The 26,819-nt window shown below is 23.9% G+C and overlaps 1 protein-coding gene across 8 annotated transcripts in view; it reads right to left on the bottom strand.

The window, feature by feature from the left end:
- Window positions 1-26,819, bottom strand: part of LOC117175996 (cAMP-specific 3',5'-cyclic phosphodiesterase) — an 873,036-nt gene that overhangs the window by 610,956 nt on the left and 235,261 nt on the right. For 3 of the 8 annotated variants that reach the window (XM_033365918.1, XM_033365919.1, XM_033365920.1), the window contains exon 1: window positions 26,171-26,440. The exons of 4 other annotated variants lie outside the window; for them this stretch is intronic. The gene's annotated coding sequence lies outside the window, so the exon portion shown is untranslated. Of the gene's footprint in view, window positions 1-26,170; window positions 26,441-26,819 lie in introns of those variants that run through there. One more of the 8 variants, XM_033365921.1, reaches the window with a different exon arrangement.

The raw sequence follows: 26,819 nt of genomic DNA, 5'->3' as shown, positions 1-26,819 counted from the left end.
AAGATACTACCATGATTTTTTCAGATTTTTTGGTCCAAAAATAAATTAGGCCAAAAACCGGCCTTACCGACCCTCCCCCTTTGGTCGTTGGATTCTTGTTTTTTTTTTTTTTAACAGGAGTTTGCATTAATTTTTTTAATATTTAAAATACGATACTATTTCTGATGTCTTTGTTCACGTTTTCGAGATCGATCAATCGACCTATTGCGGAAACTTTTCTGACCTACTAATACCGAATTTTCAGGTTTAAAAAAATGGATTATTCTATTTATGCAAGAAAATTTTTCTTGATATTAGGAATAGTATAATTTTCTATCTTTATAATTTGTTGGCGTCTTTGAGATGCGTCCAATTACCTATTGAAAAACCTTTTATATTATTTTATGTTCTAGAAATACCTGTTTATAATTATTTTATGTATTGTTTATCTTGTTTATTTAAGAAAAACTGCTTTAATATTGAAGACACAACAGGATTGTATCTGATCTATTTGTTTGCGTTTTCGAGTCGCATCGATTGACCTATTAAAAACCTGACACTAGATCTTATGATCTAACAACACCTATTTGCAATTTTTTAAATATATTGTTTATCTGGCTTAGATGAGGAAAACCCTTTCAGTATTGGGAATATAACAGTAGTATATTTGATAAAATTGTTCGCGTGTTCGAGACGCATCGATTGACCTATTAAACAACCGATAATGAACTTTTATGATCTAGCAATATAAATTTATAATTTAAAAACATTTTATATAAAACTGCCATGACTTAAAAAGTTTATGGTTATAATTTCGTTCTGAATTTTTATTTGAGACAGTTTAACACTATAAACTCCAGACAATTCCGATAAATAAATTTTAAAAACGTGAATAAAATTGGAATTTTTAATTTTAAAATTTATCTCGTTGGTCGAAAAATATAGTATTTGGTTAAAAATGATCTTTCTGAATAAAGTATCAACTGTCTTGTGAAAAATTATCCTTTTGGCTCGAAAATTATAAAAATTTGTTGAAATTTTTTTCATTCTTTACTGAAAACTCTTTTTCGAAGATTAGAAATTAATTTCTTTTGTGGAAATTTTTTGGGTTGGAAATATCATTTACTTTGGTAGAAAAATTCACTATTTTGTTAAAAATCATTACTTTGTGTTAAAAAAATACGACTTGTTTTTTTTTTAATTTGACTTTTTTTTTTAAAAATGTATCTCTTCTGGTAGAAATGTAATCTTTTTTGTGAGAAATGCCACTGTCTTGTTAAAAATTAATTCGGCTTGCTTGAGAATATATCTATTTTTTTTTTTAATTCAACTGATGTTAACAATGTATTTTTTTTATAATTCATTATTTTAGTTGCATACTTTTCTCTTAGTTTGAAATTTTGTCCTTTTGGCTTAAAAATTCTTTAAAAATGTTCATTTTTCCTTTTTTTTAATAAAAACTCTTCTTTATAGATTAAAAATTAATTTCTTTTGCGAAAAATTCGTTTTCTTAGTCTGAAGATTCATTTCTTCTGGTACAAAAAACCACTATCGTCTTTTCTGCTTGAAAAATAAAAAATATAATTTTTTTTTCTTGAGTGAACAACCTTTTTAGGTCGAAAATTCAACAATTTTCTTGAATTCTCATTTTTTGGGTGTTAAATTCCATGTCCTTTGGTAGAAAAATTCACTATTTTCTTAAAAACCATAATTTTTTGTTCAAAATACAATTCATTTTTTGTTGAAAAATGTGAATTATCTAGTAGAAATGTAATATTTTTTTGCGAGAAATGCCACTGTTTTGTTAAAAATGAACTCGGTTTGATTGATAAATGATCTATTTCTTTGGAAATTCAACTAATGTTAAAAATTCATTTTTTTATCAATTATCCATTTTTTGAAAATTCCACTGTTGTGTTGATAAATGCATCTCTTCTGGGAGAAATATTATCTTTTTCGTGAAAAATTTCAATGTCTTATTAAAAATGAACTTGGTATATTTGAAAAATTATCCTTTGTTTAGAAAACTCAACTAATGTTAAAAATATCATTTTTTTTGTTGGCTCATCTCTTGGGCTAAAAATAAACGAATCATTTTGAAATTTTTTCTGTTTTTGATTGACATAAAAATGTTTCGTGTTGAATATTTTTTTGATTGAAATATCAACTGTTGCATTAAAAATTGGATTATTTCGTTGAAAAGTTAATTCTTTCTTTGAAAATTCAAAATTATGTTACAAAGCCATTCCTTTTGGTTTGAGAATTCGTCTTTTTGGGTTCAAAATTAAACAATTTGATCGAAAATGCAACTATGTGGTTGAAAATTTATCTTTTTGGTTGAAAATCGAGCAATTTGATTAAACATTCATTTATCTTGCTACAAATGTCATATTTTTATTTAAAAGAATTTTTTTTAAAGAATTTATTCCCCTATTTTTGTGAAAAACCTGCTGAAAATTAATCTATTCTAATTAAAAGTTTACCTATATTATTGAAAATTTTAATTTCTTGATAAATTTATTTGTGTTTAATCTCGAAATAAATTAATTATATTTTTGGTTGAAAATGTATTTTTTCAGTTAAATTTTAAACTACTTTTTTAAAAATGATTCTCTTGGTTAAAGATTAATTATTTCACTTGAGAATTCATTACTTTATTTGCAAATTTCTGTGTTGCGTTAAAAATTCCTCCTTTCTTTTAAAGTTTTTTTTGCTCAAAATGCAGTTATTCCATTTGTGTTGAAAATTGATCTGTTTAGAAAAAAATTCAACTCTTTGGATAAAAGTGGAACTTTTTTGTTTACCAAACATTTTTTTTGTTGGTAAAAGACACTATTTAAGTTTTATTAGAAAATTAATTTTTGTTTAGATGAAAGTACGCTTTTTTAAAATTATTCTCTTTTGGTCGAAATTTCATTTTTTTGTGGTTAAAAATATAACCATTTGATTAAAACTAATAGTTTTCGGTTGAAGGTTTCACTATTTCGTTAAACACTGGTTGTAAAGTTTTTTCAAAATAAAAGTTTATCTATTCGATTTTCGGTTTTAAAAAAACTTTTTTTCATTTGAAAATCAATATATTTTACGAAAATGTTGAATGTTTTGTAGAACATTAATCTATTTGGCTGAAAATTGATCTTTTTAGTAAAAAATTAAATTATTTGGTTAATGATTTATCTATTTTGTTACAGATCAACAAGTCTCGAAGACGCGAACAATTACATAAAATACATTGCTGTTATTAATATTAAAAAAGTTTTTCTGATATGAATAAATAAGCAATATAATAATTCAAATTATAAATAGATATTGCTGGATCATGAGAGTTCATTGAAGGATGTTTAATAGGTCAATCGATGCATCTCGAAAACGCGAACAATCACATGAAGTAAAGTATTGTTATACATTTTTAAAACGTTTTCCTGATATAAACGAGATAAGCAGTTTTTAAAAAATTATAAATAGGTATTGCTAGATCATAAAAGTTTACTAAAGGTTATTTAATAGGTCAATCAATGCGTCTCGCAGATGCAAATAATGACCTTAAATACAAAAGAGTTATATTCCAAATATTAAAAAGGGTTTTCTGATGTAAACACGATATGGAAACAAATTCATAAAAGTTTTTTTAATAGGTCAATTAATGTGTCGCAGTGTTGCGGTCAATTACATAAAATACAGCACTGTTTTATACTAGATAATAAAGAAAATTTCCTGATATAAACAAGATAAGCAATATATTTTCTTAAATTATAAATAGCTGTTGTTGTATCATAAAAGTTTATTAAGGATTGTTCAGTAGGTCAATTGATGCGTCTCGAAGACGCGAGCAATTACATCAAGTAAAAAACTGTTATATTCCAAATATTAGAAAAGGTTTTCTGATGTAAACAAGATATGGAAACAAATTCATAAAAGTTTTTTTAATAGGTCAATCAATGTGTCGCAGTGTTGCGGTCAATTACATAATATACAGCACTGTTTTATACCAGCTAATAAAGCAAATTTCCTGATATAAACAAGATAAGCAATATATTTTCTTAAATTATAAAGAGCTCTTGTTGGATCATAAAAGTTTATTAAGGATTGTTCAGTATAAATGAGATCGGAAATTTCTTTTTTTAAATTATAAATATCTATTGCTGAATTATGAAAGTCAATTAAAGGTTGTTTGATAGGTCAATCGATGCGTCTCGACGATGCCAAAAATTATATAAAATTCAGTACTATTAGGTTTAAAAAATGTAAAAGGTTTTTATTTTATGGACAAGATAAGCAAAACAATTTTTTAAATTATAAATAGGTATTGCTAGATCATAAGAGTTTATTAAATGTGGTGTAATAGATGAATTAATGCGTTTTGAAAACGCGAACAGATACAGCAAATAAAAACTGTTATTTTCCAAATATTAAAAAGTTTTTTCTAATATAAACGAGATAAGCAATATCTTTTCTTAAATTATAAATAACTTTTGCTGGATCATGAGAGTTCATTACAGGTTGTTTAATAGGTCAATCAATGCGTGTCGGCGACGCAAACAATTCTATCAACTACAATACTGTTACATCTAAAATATTTGAAACTTTTTCCTGATATAAAAAAGATGAGCAAACAAAAATTTTTTAAATTATAAATAGGAATAGCTAGATCATCAGATTTCATTAAATGTTGTTTAATAGGTCAATTAATACGTCTCAAGCATGCAAACAATTACATCAAACAGAAAACTGTTATATTCTAAATAGTAAAAAGGTTTTCTTGATATAAACAAAATGAGCAAAATATTTTTTTAATCGTAGATATTGCTAGAAGATGAAAGTTGATTGAAGGTTATTTAATACTAGGTCAATTGATGCGTTTCGAAGACGCGAACAATTACATCAAGTACAAAACTGTTATGTTCCAAATATTAAAAAGTTTTTCCTGATATAAATGAGATCGGAAATTTCTTTTTTTAAGTTAAAAATATCTATTGCTAAATTATGAGAGTTAATCAGAGGTTGTGTAATAGGTCAATCGATGCCTCTCAACGACGCCTAAATTTATATAAAATTCAGTACTATTAGATTTAAAAAATGTAAAAGGTTTTCATTTTATAGACAAGATAAGCAAAACAATTTTTTAAATTATAAGTAGGTATTGCTAGACCATAAGAGTTCATTAAATGTGGTTTAATAGATGATTTGATGGGTTTTGAAAACGCAAACAGATACAGTAAATAAAAAATGTTATTTTCCAAATATTAAAAAGTTTTTTTCGAATACAAATGAGATAAGCAAGATCCTTTCTTAAATTATAAATAGCTTTTGCTGGATCATGAGATTTCATTAAAGGTTGTTTAATAGGTCAATCAATGCGTCTCGGCGACGCAAACAATTCTATCAACTACAATACTGTTACATTTAAAATATTTGAAACTTTTTCCTGATATAAAAAAGATGAGCAAACAAAAATTTTTTAAATTATAAATAGGAATAGCTAGATCATCAGATTTCATTAAATGTTGTTTAATAGGTCAATTAATGCATCTCGGGCATGCAAACAAATACATCAAACAGAAAAATGTTATATTCTAAATAGTAAAAAGGTTTTCTTGATATAAACAAGATGAGCAAAATATTTTTTTAATCGTAGATATTGCTAGAAGATGAAAGTTGATTAAAGGTTGTTGAATACTAGGTCAATCGATGCGTCTCGGTAACGCGAACAATTGCATCAAATACAGTACTGTTATCAATACCGTTGAAATTTTTTTTGCGGCTTCTTCTTGTCATTGTGTGAAGAGAGCAGGTATTTGAATGCAACCAGAAAAAATTCTGATGGGAAATTACGTTTCTACCTTTTGCATGTACTGCTTTTACAATAATCAAATCGCAGAAACCGAGCAGGGGAATTGCTTCGTTAACACTTTAGCCCCAAGCGTATAGTGAAAGCTCTTGAATCTGAAGCCTGAAATGATGTAGAGCAGTCGATATTACAAATAGAGCTTTGATCGCTTCATCGTTTGGTCGACATACCATAAGAGATTTCCTCCTCAGAGAATATCTATATCTCATTCTACGTCACTGAAGATTAGAGCACTCGTTTTAAATCCGCAGATGAGTCAGCAATATATTTTTTTGCTGAGCCGTAAAACTGTCTGGCATATTTCATAAAGAGTAAAAATTGACTGCTCTATAGAGTGGTTCAAAAATGCATTGGAATTTTTTTCCAATCCCCACGCATATCGCCCGGGTTCGAATCCACACAGAAATAATTTTTTTTTTAAGAAAAATTTATATTTAGAGGGCAATTCAGCCCCATGAAGCTTATTATGGATTTCTCATAAGAAAAAAAGGAGTTTTTGTAAACTTTATTCAGAATCGTCAATACAATATTACAAGCTGAATAGAGCTGAAACTCTATATTTCTGTTCAAAATTTGCTAAAGAATGAAGAAATATTAATTTTTGAAAATCAACCCTATAAATATATTTTATAAGGTCCGAAAGAAACTCCATAAGTGAAAAAATGGGTTTTGCAAGCTTTTGACACTAATTATGATTTTTTTTCAGTTTTCTGTATACAATTTTTTGCTAGATAAAATAATACCTTATAATAATAATTAGTAGTTGATCTACATTGCTTCAACAATTTATTATTGTTTTAGTCATTTTCTCTCAGAATAGATATAGAAAGTCACGGTGAAAAAAAATATTCCACACTTTTTTCTAATTTTCAAAAAGAGTGATATAATTTTTTATTGAAGTTAAAAAAATGATTAAACAATTTATTGCCATTGTTAATAAAATTCTCTTAAAATAATGCTGAAAATTGCTGTTTTTCAAAAAACTCTCGACTTTGATCTAATTTTCATTCAGGGTGAAGTAATAGTTAATTATTAGTAACAAAAGTAAATGTTTAAACAATTTACTATTATTGCTAATCATGTTTTTGTAGAATAATGATAGATAATTGCAATTTTATAATTTTTAAATTATTTGTCCACTTTTTAATTCGAGTGATGTTATTTTTAATTAAATTTAACAAAAATAATTGTTTAAACAATTTATTATTGTTGTTAATAATATTATTTTAGAGTAATGCTAGAAAATTGCAGTTTTTTCAACATTTTCCACTTATTGTCCAATTTTTAATTGCATTGAGGTAAAAGTTAATTATTGTTAAAAAATATTATTTAAACAATTACAGTTTGGCAAGAATAATTATTGCAACGGCTTATCATCACTGTTAATCATATTTTCTTAGAATTATTCTAGAAATTTCCAGATTTTCCAAAAGTTTGACAATTTTTGTCTAATTTTTAATTAGAGTTAGGCAACATTTAATTAATTTTAACAAAAATATTTTTGCAACAATTTATAATAATCGTTAATAATATTCTCTTAGAACAATGCTAGAAAATTGCAGTTTTTTCAACATTTTCTACTTATTGTCCAATTTTTAATTGCAGTGAGGTAAATGTTAATTATTGTTAAAAAATATTATTTAAACAATTTATTATTATTTTTAATAATATTATTTCAGAATAATGCTATGAAATTGTAGCTTTTTCCAAATTTTCCACTTTCTGTCTAATTTTTTATTATATTTAGGTCACAGTTAATTAATGTTAACAACTATAATTCTGTAAATAAATTATAATTATTTTTGATAATCTTTTCTTAAAATGATTCCCGAAAACTTCAGATTTTAAAAAAAATTCACTTTTCGTCCAATTTTCAATTAGTTCATTAATCTACACAAAAATAATTGTTTAAACAAATTATTTTTATTGTTTCTTTTTCTTGAATAAATTTTTCTAAAATAAAAGAGATATTTGTAAAATTAATATGTGACTTTAATTCTCTTCTTACTAGAGACGAAAAACACTTATCACGTTAGACGTTACAATTAATTAATTATTTAAAAAATTATTCTTGTTGAGGGTCACTTATAATTTGTTCATAACTATAAATTCAAAGCAAAATTGAAGATTACAGGAAAAAAGCAACTTTTTAGAAATATTCTAAGGAAGGTTATTCATAAACAATAAGAACAAATAGTATACAAATAGTAACAAATTGTTTCAACAACTATGTCTGTTAAATTATATTATTTATTTATTTATTTACTAAGTAATCAATGGGTAAGAAATAAAAAAATTCAGAAGAAACTGCGATTATCTGGTATTAAAAAAAAGATAGTCATAAAACTGATCATTAATAATGATTTCTCTAAATAATTATTGTTGCTATATTGAATTAATTAATTATTATTGGAAATTGGACCAAAAGTGGAAAATTTTAGAAAAAACTACAATTTTCTATCATCATTTTAAGAGAATATTATTAACCATTCTAATGAGTTGATTAATCAATTAGGTTTGTTCTTCTTTTTTTTTAATGGTTCCTCGTCACATATTAAAATTACTGGGGCTTGAGCGACCTCTAAATATAATTTTTTTTTAAATTTATGGATTTGACGATTTTTTTGTTAAGTAAAGATTCCCGTGCTCTGCACAGCCTGATATTGATAATATAAATTTTATATTTTTAGAACTAACGATGATCAGAGAACTCGACTGCTTGAAATTGATTTTTCATCGAAATTCGAAATGAACTCAGAAAACGAAAATGTCAGATGTTTGTTCATTTCCTACCACCGTTATGTGAAATTTCTTTCTCGTTCAAAATAATTGTTAATGTAATATTTTGAATTCTTTTTATAGATATAATTTTTTTCTTTACCAATAATAAATAATACAATTCAATTCTTTCAAGAAAAAATATCCTCAGGAATATTTAAGTAAGTGATAAAAAAGTCACAAAAAACTATTGTGGCTTTGTTTGAAATCTTTTCAAAGAGGATAGATGTTCTAGAAATATCAATGATGAAAAAGGTAATTTAAAATTTATGTAGAATAAAATAAACAATAAAAGTTTTTTAGAAATAATGAAGCAATACAAAGGCCATTGTGTAATTGTAATATATTTCAAAGAGGATAGATGTTTTAGAAAAATAAATGCTACGCAAGACAATTTAAAATGTATGTATGATAAAATTGTGAGAAATATGTTTTTAGAAATAATCAGGAAGTAGAGAACTAAGTAACCAATATTTTTATCAAAAATAAAAGTTCTTCAAAAATCCAATATTCACTTGGGTAAAAAGATTTTTTCGAAATATTCTATAATCCTTTTCTATTTTTATTCAGAATTTCCATATTCAGTGAGTAACTTTGTATTTGTTCGAAAAATTTAAAATATGATTTTTAATCCCAATCTAAAATTGACTTTCAAAACCCCTGACAATTTTAGCTAGCATTATAGTATGTATAATTATTTCTGAGTTCTATTCTAAATTAACTTTCAAGTGATTTTTCAAATATTTTATTTTAAATTAATTTGTTTCTTTTAAAAAAAATCGCTCTGCTGGGAATCGAACGACAGGTCTGCCGATTGCCAGTCGAGTACTGTTACCATTAAGCTACTGGAGAGATCGAAAGAATATTTTTCACAGACATGCCAAACGGCAAGTTTTTCTATATAGAAGTCATAATATTTGAAATTTTTTGATCTGTTCAGTAGCTCAGTGGTAAGAACAACCGACCAACAATCGGTAGACTTTTGGTTCGATTCCCAGGGACGGCTGGGATTTTTTTCAACGATGTAATTTTTTTGTTGATAATTCATATTTTTGTTTTGGAAATACAAATTCGTTGTGGAAAATTAATCTTTTTGACTAGAGAATTCAATAATTTAATGGGCAATTTTTGTCTTTCTTAGTGAAAAATTTGGATTTTGTGTTTCAAAATTAAAATCTTTTGGTAGAAAAATCTGTATTTTTTCCGTTTGAATTCAACTGTGTTTGATTTCAATGAAAATATTTTTTGGATGGAAAATTGTCGACTATTACATTTTTTGTTAAAGACCTCACCTATTTAAGTGGAAAATTCATACATTTTGTTAAAAATTGTTTAAATATTCGACTTTTTTGTTTCAAAATATTTCTCTTTTTGTAAAAAACACTAATTCATTTTCGTTAAAAATCAACCATTTTGTTGTAAATATGGCATTTGCTAGAAAGGAACTGTTTGGATTCAATAAAAATATATTTTGGATTGAATAATATCAAATATGATTTTTTTTTTTGAAGGATTCATCTATTTTGATTGAAAATTCAGGTATTTTATTAAAAATTCAACCTTTTCATTAGGTTAAAAGGTAGATTTTTTTAAACACATTTTTTTGAAACACATTTTTTTTAATTGAATATTTTCAGTTTAAAAACGCAACTGTTTTCAGAAAACATTTCTTCTCAGCTTACAAAGCCAAAATTCCGTCAAAAATTTGTTTCTTTCTTGTTTCAAAATTCAACTTTTTCGTTACAAAAATATCTATTTAGGTAAAAAAAATCTAATTTATTTTCGTTGAAAATTCAACTTTTTTGTTGAAAATTTCTTTGTTTTTTGCTTGAATTCAATTGTGTTTTTGAATTTAATCAAAATATTTTTTGGTTTCAATAATATTAACTATTTTTTTAGAATTTATATATTTTTATTGAAAATTCATGTATTTTTTTAAAAGTTTAACTTTTTTATTGGTGGAAAATTAACTTTTTTCCTAAAAATGAACATTTTAGGTTTCGAAATACAAGTCTTCTGTAGAAAATTCGTCTTCTTGGATTGGAATTGAAACAACTTAGTACAAATTTTGGTTGAGCATTTAGCCATTTTGTTAAAAATTCTTCTTTTTTCTTGTTATATGCAACGGTGTTTGATTTCAAATAAAAATATCAAACTAATATTTTCGGTTTCAAAATACAATTTTCTTTTTATAAAAACGTCCTTTTGGTTTAAACAGATCCCTTTTGTTTAAGAAATTAAAATTTTTGTTTTTAAAACTTCAACTGCTTTGATTGAAACTTTAACTAGCTGTGTAAAAAATAACACAAATTTTTGTTAAAAATTTAACAGTTTACTTTAAAATTATTTAAAAGAATTTCTGAAAAGGGTTCAGCTATTTTTTTGAAAATTTGTCTTTTTTTGTTGAAAATTTAATTATCTTATTTTAAATTCGTTTGTTTCGCGGGAGGGGGGGGGCAAAAATTTAAATATTTTGCTAAAAAATTGAACACTTTAGTGGAAAACTAACTTTTTTGTTAAGCATTTAATTCTTTTGTTGAAAATTCGTCTTTTCTGTTTGAAAATGGTAGAAGAATTAACTAATTGTTAGAAAATTAACTTTTTTCTTAAAAAAGAACATTCTCAGTAAATTTTGTTTATAAATTTAACTATTTTCGTAAAAAGTCAAAATTTCAATGAAAATTAACTTTTCTGTTAAAAATTCATCATCCTCTTGGCAAAAAAACTAATTTCTATGGTAAAAAATTTCACTTTTTTTGTTCAAAATACAACTGATTGGTTAAAAAAATGTGACTCAAAAATTTTACTTTAACTAATGCCTGTTTTTTTATATTAAGCTTTTATGAATCAAAATCTTAGTTATTTTGCTTTTTAAATTATAAAATTAAGGATGTGAAAAAGTTACTTTTTAGGTAACTTGAAATTACTTCATCTAGTAAATGTAACTAATTATTTTAAAAAGTAGCTTATACAACAAAATACATTTTTATTTATTTAATATAAATAATACATAATATTGATACGAAATATTATAGGCAAAATATTTTTTAAGCAATTTTTGGTAATAATTCTCTGAATTTTCGAAATAATTGAAATTGGATGAAACCTCAGAAGCATATTGGATTTAGTTTTCCATCCATTAGTTACTCGTATGTCGCTCAATTTCAGCGTATCATACTTACTTACGGCTTGCTAGTAAATCCGTGTTTTAGTCCTTTAATCTAGGGCTTAGAGCGAATATTACAGATATTTTAAGCCGAAACTGATTTTTCCTCATATTTAAAAAAATATTTTTTTTATTAAATTTTGCCTCAGGATAATTGCTTTCAATAATAATTGTTAAATAAATTAATAAATAGTGAAATTCAGAAATTTATTTATTTTAGACAAAACTGTTGTATTTAAAACCAAATAGTTGAAATTCAAATAAAACGAGACAAAATTACCACAAAATAGTGCATTCTTTAACCAAATATTGAACTTTTAGACAAAATAGTTAAACTTTCAACCCGACATATGAATTTTTAATTAAATAGCTCATTTTTAACGAAAATAACTAATTTTTCTACTAAAAATATTAATATCTAACAAAATACATCAATTTTCATTAGAAGAACTAAATGTTTAACAAAAAAAAAACAACAAAAATTTTTTAACGAATTAGATAACTCTTCTATCAAGAATCTTAATTTTCAACAAAAATATTTAATTTTCTACGGAAAAAAATAAATTTTCAACAAAATATATAAATGTTTAACACATTAAAATTATTTTTGTAAAGTAGAGGACATTTTATTCAATTATTTCGATTTTCAACCAAAATAATTAATTTTCTGCTGAAAAATATTATTTTTTAATAAAATACATGAATTTCTAACAAACCGAACTAACTGTTTTACCAATGTAAAGAATTTTTAACGAACTAGATAACCTTTTAATCAAGAATTTCAATTTTCAACCGAAATGATTAATTTTCTATGAACAAATATTAATTTTCAACAAAATAGTTGAATGCTTTATACTTAAAAATGATTTTTTAACAAAGAAGATAAATTTTATTCAAGTATTTCGATTTTCAACCAAAATAATAAATTTTCTATGAAAATGGGTACTTTTTAACAAAATAGTTAAACGTTCAACCAATAAAATGAATTTTTAACAAAGAAGATCTTTTTTTAATCAAGAATGTCCTATTTTTATCAAATTAATTAATTTTCTACTGCAAAATATTAACTTCTGACAAAATATTTAATAATTTACAATGAATTTTCCACAAATTAGTTCAAATAATAATCAAGGATCTGATTTTTGAACCAAAATAACTGATATCATATAAAGCAAAAAAAGAAATTTCAAAAAAAGTACACAAATTTTCATAAAAATAATTTAATCTTTAACAAATTAGTTGAATTTTGGACCAAAAATAGTAAATTTTTAACCAAATAGTAGAATTTTTAACAAAAAAGACGAATTTTTAAGAAAACGGTCGATTGTTCAAAGCAAAAATATTTTTTTCTCAAAAAAGTTAAATTTTCAATCCAAAAATATGAAGGGATGAATAACAAAACTAACTAACTAACATCACTAATAAAATAAAATTTCAGTCAAAGTGATTAGGTTTCTGCCAAAAATATTAATTTTTAACAAAGTAATTAAATCTTCAACCAATGAAATGAATTTCCAGAACTGGGTTCATTATTAAACGCATAATTTTAATTTGTTAACAAAATAATTAATTTCCTACAAAAGAAGATGAAATTTCAAGAAAATTCGCGAATTTTAGTTGAATTTTAAAACCAAAAATATAACAAAATGGTTAAATTTTCAACCAATTAAATGAATTTTTAAAAAATTAGTTCATCTTCCATTCAAGGATTTCAATTTTCAAGGAAAATGAATAATTTTATACCAAAAAAGACCAATTTTTAATAAAATACCTAAATTTTATTTAAAATAGTTTATTTTTCAACGAATAATGGTAATTTAAAAAAAAATTATTTCATTTCTTAACCAAGTATTTTCATTTTCAACCAAAAGGATGAATTTCCTGTGAAGAAATATAAAATTGAAAGAAAATACATGAATTTTCACCAAAATAGTTTAATCATTAAAAAATAAATCAACCTTAATAACAAAAAGTTGAATTTTCGAGGAAAAATAATAACTTTATATTTTTATTTTTAAGGATGATTTTTAATCTAAACGGACGAATTTTCGCTCCAAAAAGATTAATGATGAACAAAACATTTAAATTATCGATTAGAAAAAAATGAACATATTAAATGGTAAGTGTGTTTATCGAAATTTAAACAATTTGCGATGAAAGATTAAATATAACCTGATAATCTGAGAAATGTAATATTATCAGTCGATAAGATCAAAATTGAAGTGACGGTATATTTTTAATGAATGTTCTCTGGCAGTTAACAAAAATTCGCATTTCTAGCTAGAGAATAAACCTAAAGATTCCTTTTATAAAAATTACATTATATTTAGAATTATTTCAGGCAAAAGAAAATTAATTTTAAAAAATATTATAATTAGTCGGATTTAACGAAAAAGGACAAATTTTTATCAAAAAAGTTAAATCTTCAGCAAAAAAATGTTTTAATAAAACAATTCATTTTTCAGTTTAAAAATAAGTTAAGAAAAAATAAAACCTTCAATTAGTCGCATTCAACGAAAAAAATATTTTTATATTAAAATAGTTGAATCCTCAATCAAATAAATACCTGCTTAAGTCAATTATTTTTATAAATAAACCCAAAAAGACTAATTTTCAACAAAATACTTTTAACTTTTAACAGAGTGGCTACTTATTAAAGGCAAAAGGATGAATTATTTACAGAAAAGTTGAATTTTCTAGCAAAAATACTATTTTTTAATAAAAAATTAAATTTCTACCAAATATTTAAACAAAAAGGAAATATTTTTGAAAAGAAGATTAATTTTCTCCAAAAATATACATTTTCAATTAGATATATATTTTATATTTCCAGATAAAAAAATTATTAAAAAAAAATTTGTTAACAAAATATTTCGTTTTTCAGCTACGGAGATCAGTTTCCGACTAAAGCAGCAAATCTTTCAAAAAAACTAAATTTTCAACAATATAGTTGAAACTGTAATCAGATAGTCGAGTTTTCAACTAACAACATAAATTTCAACAACAAAAATTTGGTTCAGTTTGCAGTTAAAAAAATAGTTTTTACCAAAAATAGAACAAATTTTTAACCAAATAATTAAATAATTCACCAAACATGGATTATTTACATTTTTAGATTATAAATTAATTTAAGAAAGAAAATTGTGCAAAATCGTTCTTTTTTTAATCCAAGAGATGAATTTTTAACTGAAACAGCAAATCCTTAAAAAAAATTTCAACGAGAGAGTTCAAAATTCAAACAAATAGTTGTATTTTCAACTCAAAAACGTACATTCTTTTCATCAAAGAATGTTTTATTAAAACGTGGACTTAAAAAATACATTTCAAACAAAGAATGAAACAAATTTCCAAGAAATTGTTAATTTTTAACCAAAGAGATTAATCTTTTAACAAAAAATTAATATTTAACAAAGTTTAAAATTTTAACCAAGATGTTAGATTTTCGAATGAAAGAATGATGTTTTAAACAAATATTTGCACTTTGAAAAAAATAATGAAATTTTCAATTAAATAATTCAATTGTAAGCAAACGAGATAAATTACGAAACTAGAATATATTAGTAAAGTTCTTTAAAAAAAAGAACGAATTTGAACAGAAAAATTTGTAATCAAGAGAGAAAAAAAATCAATTGAATTATTGAATTTTTAGGACAAAATGACGATTTTTTAACTAAAATGTTGAAAGAAAACATTTTAATTTGTTACAAAATTGTTAAATTTCTATATTGAAAAAAATATAATTTTTTCATAGAAAGTTAATTTTCTATCGAGCGGCTAATTTTTTTCAAAAAAGATTAATTTCCTACTATTGAAATTAATTTTATTTTGAAAAAGACGAATTTTCCAAAAGGTACACCAATTTTCAACCAAATGGTTGAATTTTTGACTAACAAAAATTATTTTTCCACTAAAAAAGATAATTTTGAGAACAAGAAATCGAATAGTTAAAGTTCCGCATAAAAAGTTAATTTATAACAAAACTGAAACAAATTGTCAACAAAATGGTAGACTTTTCTACCAAAGAGATACTTTTTTAAACAAAAAATTATTTTCAACAAAGTGTTTTAACTTCAAATAAATTATTTAAATTTTTGATAAAAAAAGTTGACATTATAACTAAAAAGTAAAATTTTGAACGAAATTATTAAGTTTTCAATTAAATATTAAAAAGTAGAATAAAAAAAGAGCGAATTTTAAAACAGAAAAAATTAGTTTGCCAAGCAAAAAAACTCAATTGTTTTATTTTCAAGACAAAAGGACAAATTTACAGCAAAAAATTTGGATTTTCAACATAATTCTTAATTTTTTTAAAGGAATTATTTCCAACTAAGGAAATTAATTTTATTGTAAAACCAGCGAATTTTCCTCAAGATACTTAAATTTGCAACCAAATAGTAGAATTTTTAAATAAATAAATAAAGTAGTAGTTCAATTGCACATAAAAAGATCATTTTTAACCAAAAATAAAACGAGTTGTAGCAAAATAGCTCAATTATCTATGAAAGAGATCAATTTTTAATAAAAAAAATACTTTTTAACAAAGTGTCTTAACTTCGAATCAAATATTTTAAATTATGACTAGAAAAGATGAAATTTTGAAGAAAAAATGATAAATTTTCAACAACAAAATTTGTTAGTCAAGAAAAAAAATGTAATCGATGTGTTGAATTTTCAAGCCGAAAAGAAGAATTTTCAGCCAAACAGTTCAATTCTCAATCAAAAAGGATGACGTTTTAACAAAACTGTTGAATTTTCTACAAAATAATAAAATCTAAAATCAAATAATACCATTTGTTACCGAAAATTATTAGTGCTTAACTATAAATTTAGTAGTAGATTTTTCAACCGCAAATACTCAGAAAAGAATGAACTTTCAACCAAAAATTAAATTAAATTATTAAATTAAATAAATTATTTTACAAAGATAAGTATTTTTAATTAATGATTATCCACTCTAGGATGCAGTATCTACTGTAGGGAGGTTGCCCCCACTGATATTAATTATTCATCCTTGAGTTAATTTACTTTCTTCAAAGAGGCCGCAATCGTGTGGAAGCGTGGTATGTCACTCTTAATTTCACTTGAGTCATGAGCTAAAATTTTCACGTTTTCAGCACAGCTCATTTGAGAAAGGTCGACTCAAAGTGTTTGCTACAGTTGGCACGAAGCTCTTTTTAGTGTCTAATTTTATTTGTTTATTGTCACTCAAATCCTCTGAAAACACACCTGCCAATGTCTCAGCAGATTTTAACAAATTATTTCATCAAAATAAATTAGAATAATTGTTGGCCAAGTTTTTTTTAATAGGGGTAACCTGCCCACAGTGATTAGTGCAAGCTGGAGTGGATAATATTTATTTTTAAATATGGATTAATGTAAAATGACCAATTCAGTTTAAATAATAAATTTATTTTTTATAATAGTGGAGAAACCACGTGTGCTATTAAATTAAAATCAATTATTTTTCTTTGGCGTTCTTATTTTTTAGTCACATTTGTTAATAAAACGCTTGTAATTTTGAATACAAAATATAAAAATTCTTACCGGGAAAAATTAATTTTTGAGGCAAAAGGACGAATTTTCAACAAATTAGCTGAATCGTGAAACAAATAAGATTATTATTTGACAAAAATGATTGCATTTGCAATTAAAATTAATTATATATTTTTACCAAAAGAGATCAATTTCAAAAAGAAAAAGTCGAATTTTGAAATAAGAAGAAACCAAATTGCCATTGAATTTTTGTATTTTCAAACCGAAAATATAATTAATCAACAAAAAAGTTAATTTTAACCAGACAGTTGGATTTTCTATTGAAACAGTTAAATTTTTAACCGAGTAGTTAATAAACAAGAAAATGAACTTTTAACAAACAATGAAATAACTGGAGTTTAAAAATAGGCTCTAATATAAAAGAAGTAATTTGGTATCAAAAAGTTTAATTTTTTACAGAATATTTAAAATTTCTACCAAATTATTGAGTTTGAAAGAAAAAAGGCGACTTTTCTATAAAAAATTTTAACCTTCTACCCGAAAATTTAAACTTTTAACAAAAAAATATATTTTCAGACAAATAGTTGAATTTTTAGTAATCAAAAATATGAATGTTTAAGAAAATATATAAAATGTCAAACGATGAGTTGTATTTTCAAACAAAGTAAATACATTTCCAACCGAGTACTTTAATTTTTGAAATAAAAAAACTGGTTTTTTACAAAAAACGACGAATTTTAAAAAACTATATAAATTTTCGATCAAATAAATATATTTTTCACTAGTAGATTTATTTTTAAACAAAAGATAAGAAAATTCACAAAAGACATGAAATTTCAACCAAAAAGATTAATTTTCAATCAAAAAAGATTAATTTTCAACCAAAAATTAACTTTCTTAAATAAAAGTTTAACTATTTTATTTTTTTCGGATTTTGTTTCTTTTTGGTTGAAATTTGAATTTATTGGTTATATTTCTTTAAAAATTGAAAATGAATTTTTTCAACTAAAAATTTAATTTTTTGTTGAATTATTTGTATACACAATTAATCCGTCTAGTTGGAAATTCAAGTTTTTGGTTCCAAGTTTAAATATTTTGTTAAAATTGATTTTATTTGGTCAAAAACTTCTTTCTTTAATTTAAAATTAAAATATTTTATTTTGTGTTGAAAATTCTTCTTTTTTGATCAAACATTAATTTTTTTGTTAGAATTTCATTTCTCTGGTTAAAAATGAGTGTTTTTTTTTAATTGAAAGTGATGGGTTTCAACTAGTTGAATTTCCTACCAAAATAATTGATTTAAAAAAATAAGTTTTTTTTACCAAATGAGATAAATGGTGAATCAAGAGACGATTTTTTTACCATGAAAGATAAAAATGTTTTACTGGATTTTCAACAACAAGAAATAATAATGTTAATTTTTCATTAAAAATGTGCATTTGTCAACTAAAAATATGAATTAAAAAAATATATATAAAAATTATAACCAAAATAGCTAAATCGTCAACCAAATCAGATTAACATTTTACCAAAAAAGGCGAATTTTCAACCAAAATACATTTTTGATTTTTAACAAAAGAAATCGATTTTAAAAAGAAGAAGTCGAATTTCGAAAAATGAAGTACCAAAAGTACTAAAAAGGATGCATTTTTAACAAAAAATGGAATAGTGCGACCATTAAAGAAGGAATTTGGTACAACATTAAAAAATTTTCTTCGAAAAAGTTGATATTTCCACTAAATTACTAAATTTTTAAACAAAAAAGGCGATTTTTGTTTAAAACAGTTTAACTTTATAACCGAAAATATAAATTTTTAATAATGAAGTTCATTTTTAACCATATAGTAGAAAACTTTTAACCAAATAGTGAAATTTTCAGTGAAAAAATGAGTTTTTAACAACAACAAAAACGAATTTTCTTCAAAAAAATACAAATTGTAAAAAAATAAGAATTTTTAACAAAAGACATGAATTTTCAACAAAATAGTTGAATTTTTAACAAAAAAATAAACATTCACTTGAAATAAAAAAGTAGGTAAAATCAAAGTAATAGTAATAGTAACAACAAGGGACTACCCAACTTTTAATTATTAATCTTCTTGGTTAAAAATTCATTTCTTTATATGAAAATTTTTTCAACTAAAAATTTAACTACCTAATTTTTTGTCGAGTTTCTTTTCTAGTTGGTTGAAGTTTTATTTCTTTGGTTTAAAATCATTTCTTTTTAAATTGGAAAGTAACTTTCTTAACTAAAAATTTAATTATTTAATTTTTTTGCAGATTTTTTTTTATATTTATTAAAACCTTTAAGTTAAAAAGGAATCGGTTTGGTGAATATTTAACGATTTTGTTGAAAATTTAGTTTATCTGGTCAAAAACTTATTTCTCTAGCTAAAAAATAATCTATTCTAATTTGAGTTGAAAATTTCTCTTTTTGTGACAGAATATTAATCTTTTTGGTTGAAAATTCAACTATTCTGTAGAAAATTGCATTACAAAATAAAAAATTTGTTTAAAAGTTAATGTATTTTGTTTACATTTAATATTTTTAATTGAAAATCCATCTGTTTCGTTTAAAATTAGACAGTTTGAAATTTATTATATTTTTTTATAAACTTATTTTTCTAACTGGACATTAAACTATTCTATTTTTTGTATAAAATTTATTTTTTTTTTGTAGCAAATTAACATTTCTGGCTGAGAATTCAACAATTGGGTTTAGAATTCCATTAAAAATTATTTAAAAAATCACTTATTCAGTATGATTCTAAATAAATTAAATTAAGTTTTTAAGAAATTAATTTAATTTAAAACGATGAAGCTACTAAAAGTTAAAAATCTCATAATTTTTTAATAAGTTACTCGTAACATGTTACTACCCAACTTGGATTATTATTGTTATGAATAAATTAAATTAAATTATTAAAAATTGTATTTCATCACGGGAATAGGAAAGATCTGAAATTGAAACACTTTACGGAATTAATCTCCTTTGATCTTATGATACAGTAGATCTGTTTTTTTGTCTCTTACTGAAACTTCTGTTTCTTTTATATTCCGCTTTCAAAGCTTTAAAGTGTTCCGTTTCATAAAAAAAGGTCTTGACAAAGCGTTTATTTGAATACTATTTATAGGATAATTATTTTCTTTGACCAAGTCAACATTTGTCCTAGCTAACTATTCGAACAATTTTAATAAATAAAGCTTAGTGTCAAGAACAAATTGAATATCAATTGCGAGGAAAATAAAAAAAAACGTGAATAAATTAATTTTTTCTTTTTTAACTAACATTTTGTTTTTAAATTGATTTTTTTCTGATGAACTATGAAATGGTGTTTTGAGTTTATAATTCACTTCGTTTGTTTAAAATTGCACTTTTTAATAACAAATTAAATTTTTTTATTGAGAATGCAACTAGCTTGTTAAAAATTAGCTTAATTTTTTGTGAAAAATTAACTTCTTCAATTGCAAATGTAACTATTCCTTTTTTGGTTGAAAATTTATTAATCTTGGTTGAAAATTAAACTATTTGGCTTAAATCTTCTTGAAAATTGAACGATCCTGTGAAAAAAAAATTTTTTTTATGAAATTTTTTTTTTTACTAAAAATCTAATTCTTTTAATCCTAAGTTACAATTTAGTAAAAAATTCGACTCTTTGGTTGAAAGTTCAATTTCGTGTTGAAAATTATATTTTTGGTTTGAAATTCAACTATTTTGGTAAAAAATTGAACTATTTGGTTCAGAATTAAACTATTTATTTAAAAATTTACTGCTTGGTGAAAAATTAACTTTTTGTAAACAAATTATATTTTTTTGTTGTAAATTCAAAAGTTTGATTACAAATTGCTTCTATTGGTCTTGAAAATTTAACAATATTTGTTTCTTGAATAACAAAGTTAATTATTTTCCTGAAAAACACTTTGCTTTAATTTGATTTTTCTAAAAAAAAAATGTTAAGATTAATTTCTTTGTTTGTAAATGTAACTATTTTGTTGATAATTCTCTTTTACTTTTAGATCAAAATTAATTTTCTTTAAATTGAAAACTTAACTAAACCATTTTTTTAAAACTTTTTTGAAATTGTAGATTAAAGTATTTGATTAAACGATAAAGTCTTTTATCAAAAATTCATTTTTTGGACATTTATAATTTTAGATGAAAATCGAACTAATCCGTTGAAATTTTGATGTTGTTAAAAATATTAATTGTTTTCACTGAAAATTTAATTAAACCATGGTTGGTTAAAAATTAAACTATTTTTTTGAAAATTTATTTTTTGTTGATTTAAAATTAATTGTTTCAAAGAACAAGTTTTTTTTTTAATTGAAAATTTAACTATTTGATGGCATGTTAAACTCTCTGATTGAAAATTTATTTTTGCTTTAAGATTCATAATTTTAGTTAAAAATGGATCTTCTTTGTTCAAAACCAAACGATTTTTATGAAAATTTTTCTCTTTTTAGAATCAATTATTTAAACTGGAAATACAATGATACTACATTTAAAACAAAAATTAATATTATTAATTGAAACTTAATCTTTTTTAGTCGCAAATTCAACTTTTTCTTTGAAAATTCATATATCTTGTAAAAAATGTGTCCCTTCTGGTAGAAAAATAATTCTCTTGGTTGCAAATTAATAATTTTTAGTTACGAATTTAAAAATTCGGTACAAAATTACACTTTTTATTAAAAAATAAACCTTTTGTTAAATATTAATATTTGTTGTTAAAAATACAACTATTTATATACAAAAATTTCAATATTTAGTCGAACATTAAACTATTTACTAGAAAATATATTTTTCTGGTAGAAATAGTTGAATTTTTTCCAAAAAGGACGAATCGTTAACAACCAACATAATTTGGAAAATAGAATCGTGATATTTTCATCAAAAAATAAAAATTATTTGAGACATAAGAGAAGGAACTTTTTACAAAAAAGTTGATTTTTCTACCCAATTGTTACAGTATAATTTTCAACCAAATAGTTCTACAAAAAAACGAGTTTTTAACAAAGTTTAATTTTCCACAAAGGAGGTGATTTTTCAACAAAAAATATAAATTAAAAAAAATTCATTCTGAAGAAAATAGATTACTTTTTATTCAAACAGTTGTATTTTTAACTAATTACATAAATTTGAAAACAAGCATTTGAGTATTTAATATAAAAATATCAAATTTGAACCAACAATATTTTAAAGCTGAAAAGATTAATTATTGATAAAAGAAATAAAACAGTTAAATTTAAATTTAATTTAAAAATTTTAGTTAGCAAGATACATTTTCAACCAAGGAAATTAGTATTTAACAAAGCAGTTTTATTTTTAAGCAAATAGTCAAAAGGTTTGCCAAATTATTGAATTTTATAAAAAATTGTTGAATTTTCGATCCGAAAATACGAATTTTCTGCAAAACAGTTAGATTTTCGACAAGAAAGTGAATTTTCAATGGAAACGGATTACTTTTTAATATCCAATTCTATTTTTATAAAAAAAAATAATAATAAAGAGAATAAAACACGAAATTTCTTCAAAAAGAGAAAATAGGAATGTTTAACCATTTTTATTTTACACTTTACAGTTGAAATTTCAAGAAAACAGTCCAATTTTCAATTAAGCAATTAAAGTTTTGGCAACAAAAAACGAACTTTCAATAAAATAGTTGAATCTTCTGGAAACGAAATTAATTTTCAACTAAAATTATTAATCCCTTATTATAAATAGTAATTTTTAACAAAATAAATAAATAATTAACCGAATGGATGAATTTTCAACAAAGAATTATACATTTTCAACCAAAAATGGAGTAGTTAAATTTCCAGTTGACAACAAACATTTTCAATCAAGGAAATTAGTGTTGAAATAAAATAATGAACTTTCAACTATGAAACTGGATTTTTAACAGAGAAGTACATAATTTTGCATTTGTAATTCATAAATAGAATTTCTAAACACACAAAAAGGAATTTTCAAAGCAAAAAGACAAATTATTCATTAATTTAATGTTTTACTAAAAATATGTTTTAGGTAAATTTTCAAACAAAAATAAAATTGTTAAATTGCCAGAGCAAAAAATCGATTTTCGAAAAAAAAAATTTTTTTCAAAAAGTTCAGTTCAACAAAAAACGACACAATTCTAACGAAATTATTGAATTCTCAATCAAAAGATAAGTTTTCAAAAAACAAGATTAATTTTTTAAATAAAAAATGCGAATTTTTTTAGTATGAATTTTTTACAAAAAAGTTTAAGTTTCAACTTATGAGGGATACATTTTTAATGAAAAATGTGATAGTTAAAGATTGAAGCCGAAAAGTCGAATTATATATAAAAATATTATTTTTAAGCAAATTAGTTCAAAATTTAACCAGACAGTTGAATTTTCAGCTAAAAAAGAGAAGTTTCTAACCAAATGTGGTGTTGAATTTTCACTTTAAAAAAAAAATTTACAACGAAAAGAAACGATTTTTCAACAAAATATTTTTGACTAAAAGGATGAAATTTTACCTAAATATATGCATTTTCAACAAAAGAATTAAAATTTTAATTAAATAGTAAATATTTAACTGAACTGTTTTTTTTTTTTTGTTTCCCAACAGAAAGAAAAAATACGATCGAATTACTTCCTTTCCAGCTTCCAAATAACTTTTTTCTTAAGCATTTAGTTGAATTTTCGATAAAAAAAGGCGAATTTTTAACAAAACAGTTAAATTTTCAACCAAAAAGGATGATTTGTTAGCAACATTGTTGAATTTTCAACAAATTAAAAAAATTGTGAATCGACCACAATTTTTACCTGAAAAAGATCAAATCTGAACCATAAATATAATCGTAAATATTTATTTATTAATTTAGTTCGCATTTAAACGGAAAAAGAGAAAACTGTAAAGCCTTAGATTAATAGAAACTTTTATAATTTACAGACGAAGAATAATAGTTTAAATAAAAAATGAAGTCCATTTTTTAACTTTTAAAATACAAGGATTACTTGTTATAAAAGATAAATATGATTATATAATTATTGTATTTAATATAAACACTAATATTACTAGGTTTTACTAATATTATTTTAAGAAAACAAACAACGATTGTTTTCCCGTCCCCTTTTTCTTATTTAGTTTCATTTTTTTTAAATACTTGAGACTTCTTTTTGAAAAACTTGAAATATTTTTCGTGTTTTGAAAATGATTGTCAATTAAGGAAAAAAAATATTTAAACGATTTAAAGAGTTTTTTATTTATCTACACATTTTAAATGAAGAAAAGTATAATTTTACCTAGTTTAAAAGAATGCGTAGGGGATATTATAGAGATATATTCCACAGAATAAAAGATGAGTCACGTTTCTAATTTTTAAAATTCTTTCGCCGGAAAACGATGAAACTGCCAATTTTCCTATCAGTGGATAAAAAAACTCTCCTCAGCTATAAAAATGGTTTAAACCTTTTTTTTAAATAATGATTCATGAATTATTATCAATAAAAATATAATATGATTACTATTCACGGAAAAATAGTGCTCAATATGTCATTAAGAAAGCGACTTTTTCATAATGATCTATTGTTTCTCGAAAAAAGCTCGAGGCAATAATTAACCTATTATTTGAGAAAAGGAAATCGTTCAAGGTTATATGTTTTTTTATTTATTAAAATTATAAATTTTTATTAATTATCGTTATAAAAACCATAATAATTACAATTATTATAATTACAATATGTTTCATAATTATAATTTTAGCCCAAATCGGTGCTCTTAATCCCATAGAGTGGAGGATATAACAATTAAATGTTACTAATCATGATTGCTGAATCCCCTTCAACTACGAAGATAATCCTTTTGAAACTGAAACCTGATATAGCCTATTAGCTGAAAATGCTTTGAGTTTGAGCCTAATTTCTAGAGAAAATTTCTTTTTTACGATTATTTCAGATAATACGATTTTACGGAGGGTCTTAAGCTCCGCGTTCAAGGAAAAAATCCACTTAACTTAGTCCCACAATTTTTTATTTAACATGTCCATGAGAAGTATCCAAACGCTTAAATGAGTAAGCGAACAAAAGATTAGTTCACTTGAGATGACTTCTCATTAGAAAAATCGATAGTTGTAAATAATTTCATTATTTGGCTCTGACATAAAAAAAGTAAATGTTCATTTTTTACATTTTCTGGACAATATGTGGACAATATGATACCATAAAGCTCAGCAAAGCGTCAATAATATTCCTTGGGTACTAAAAATGCAAAAAAAATGTACACCTGATTTTTTGGTTTGTTTTAATACTCTTCTGTTCGCTCACTCCACAAATATTACAAAGCTCCCGTTCTTGCATCATTTTTGCGTTATCTCAATCTGGATTTCAAAATCATGAATTGAAATTCATGTTTAAGAAAAAATTAAACAAATAGATGACTGTTTGAAAGCAAACAATATAAATTATAATTATGATTTGCCCTCGCTCTGAAAAAAATATAAAGACGTGTCACTAACTGCATGATTAAAAAAAAATACACAAAGTTAATGTAAAAATACTGTAATTACTCGATATGTTTGCGGTAAATATTAAACTACTTCGTGCTTAGAGTTTTTAGTTCGAGGTCAGGAATTTTTGTTTTTCTATAAAATAAGTATAAAACAATGCTAAAAAATAAATCAGTTACATATGTTTTGACGCTTTAATTTGTTTTATACATAAAACTTCCTCTTTTCGTACATTTTATAAATTCTCTGATTCTTTTTATCACCGCTTCCTCCAAATATTGGTACATCTCAACTTTTTTTTGTCTCTTAATTTTCTAACTTCTAAGTATAAAAAAGTGGAAAATATAATTTTGCGCTTTTTGATATTTTGATAAATTAAAAAATATGCAAGAAACGGGGAGTTTGCACCGAAAAAGAATGTATTCATACCCGGTTAGTCTGGATTATTATATGGTCCAGTTAACTTAAATCAGTACAAAAGTACAGTGAAAGGCAATGAGGAGACCACTGGGAAAAATGTCACTGAATCACTGCACTCACATGACCTTTTTTTCTCTTTTGTGGAACACTTAAATTTGAGAAGCGAAGGTTGTTTCACTGAACTAGAAGGACGCGCACAAACCGAGGGATTCACAAATTTTCGTATTTTTTATTTAAACAATTTTTTTGGTTAATTTAGTGGATACCGGTGCGGAACGTTAGGACCGGAAGGGACGCCCGAACCACATCGCGCGTGCTGTGGGACTGAACGTGAACAGTCACATCATGCTTGTACTGTCGGGCATGCTCTCTCTGCCATCGAGCATTCGAGCATGGCGAAGTCAGGGCAACGATGCGTGTTATTGACTCAGATTAAAAAAAATGTAATTATCATTCAATAATTATGGTAATTCCGGGTGGGCGTTGAATTTGGAAACCGGAAATGACGGAAAATTTTTTGAGACCCGGAAAAACTGGTCTCTAAATTAGAACCAGTGAGATTTCACTGATTTTTAGTGACAATTACTGATTTCAATCAATTACATGAGGCTGCACTCTAAATCTTAATCAGTCAAAAGTGACTTCTTTAAAGTAAATT

This window comes from Belonocnema kinseyi, chromosome 7, assembly GCF_010883055.1.
Source record: "Belonocnema kinseyi isolate 2016_QV_RU_SX_M_011 chromosome 7, B_treatae_v1, whole genome shotgun sequence".
In the NCBI taxonomy this organism is placed as follows: domain Eukaryota; kingdom Metazoa; phylum Arthropoda; class Insecta; order Hymenoptera; family Cynipidae; genus Belonocnema; species Belonocnema kinseyi.
Note: the sequence above shows the minus strand (reverse complement) of the source record. Positions and strands in the feature narration are given on the sequence as shown.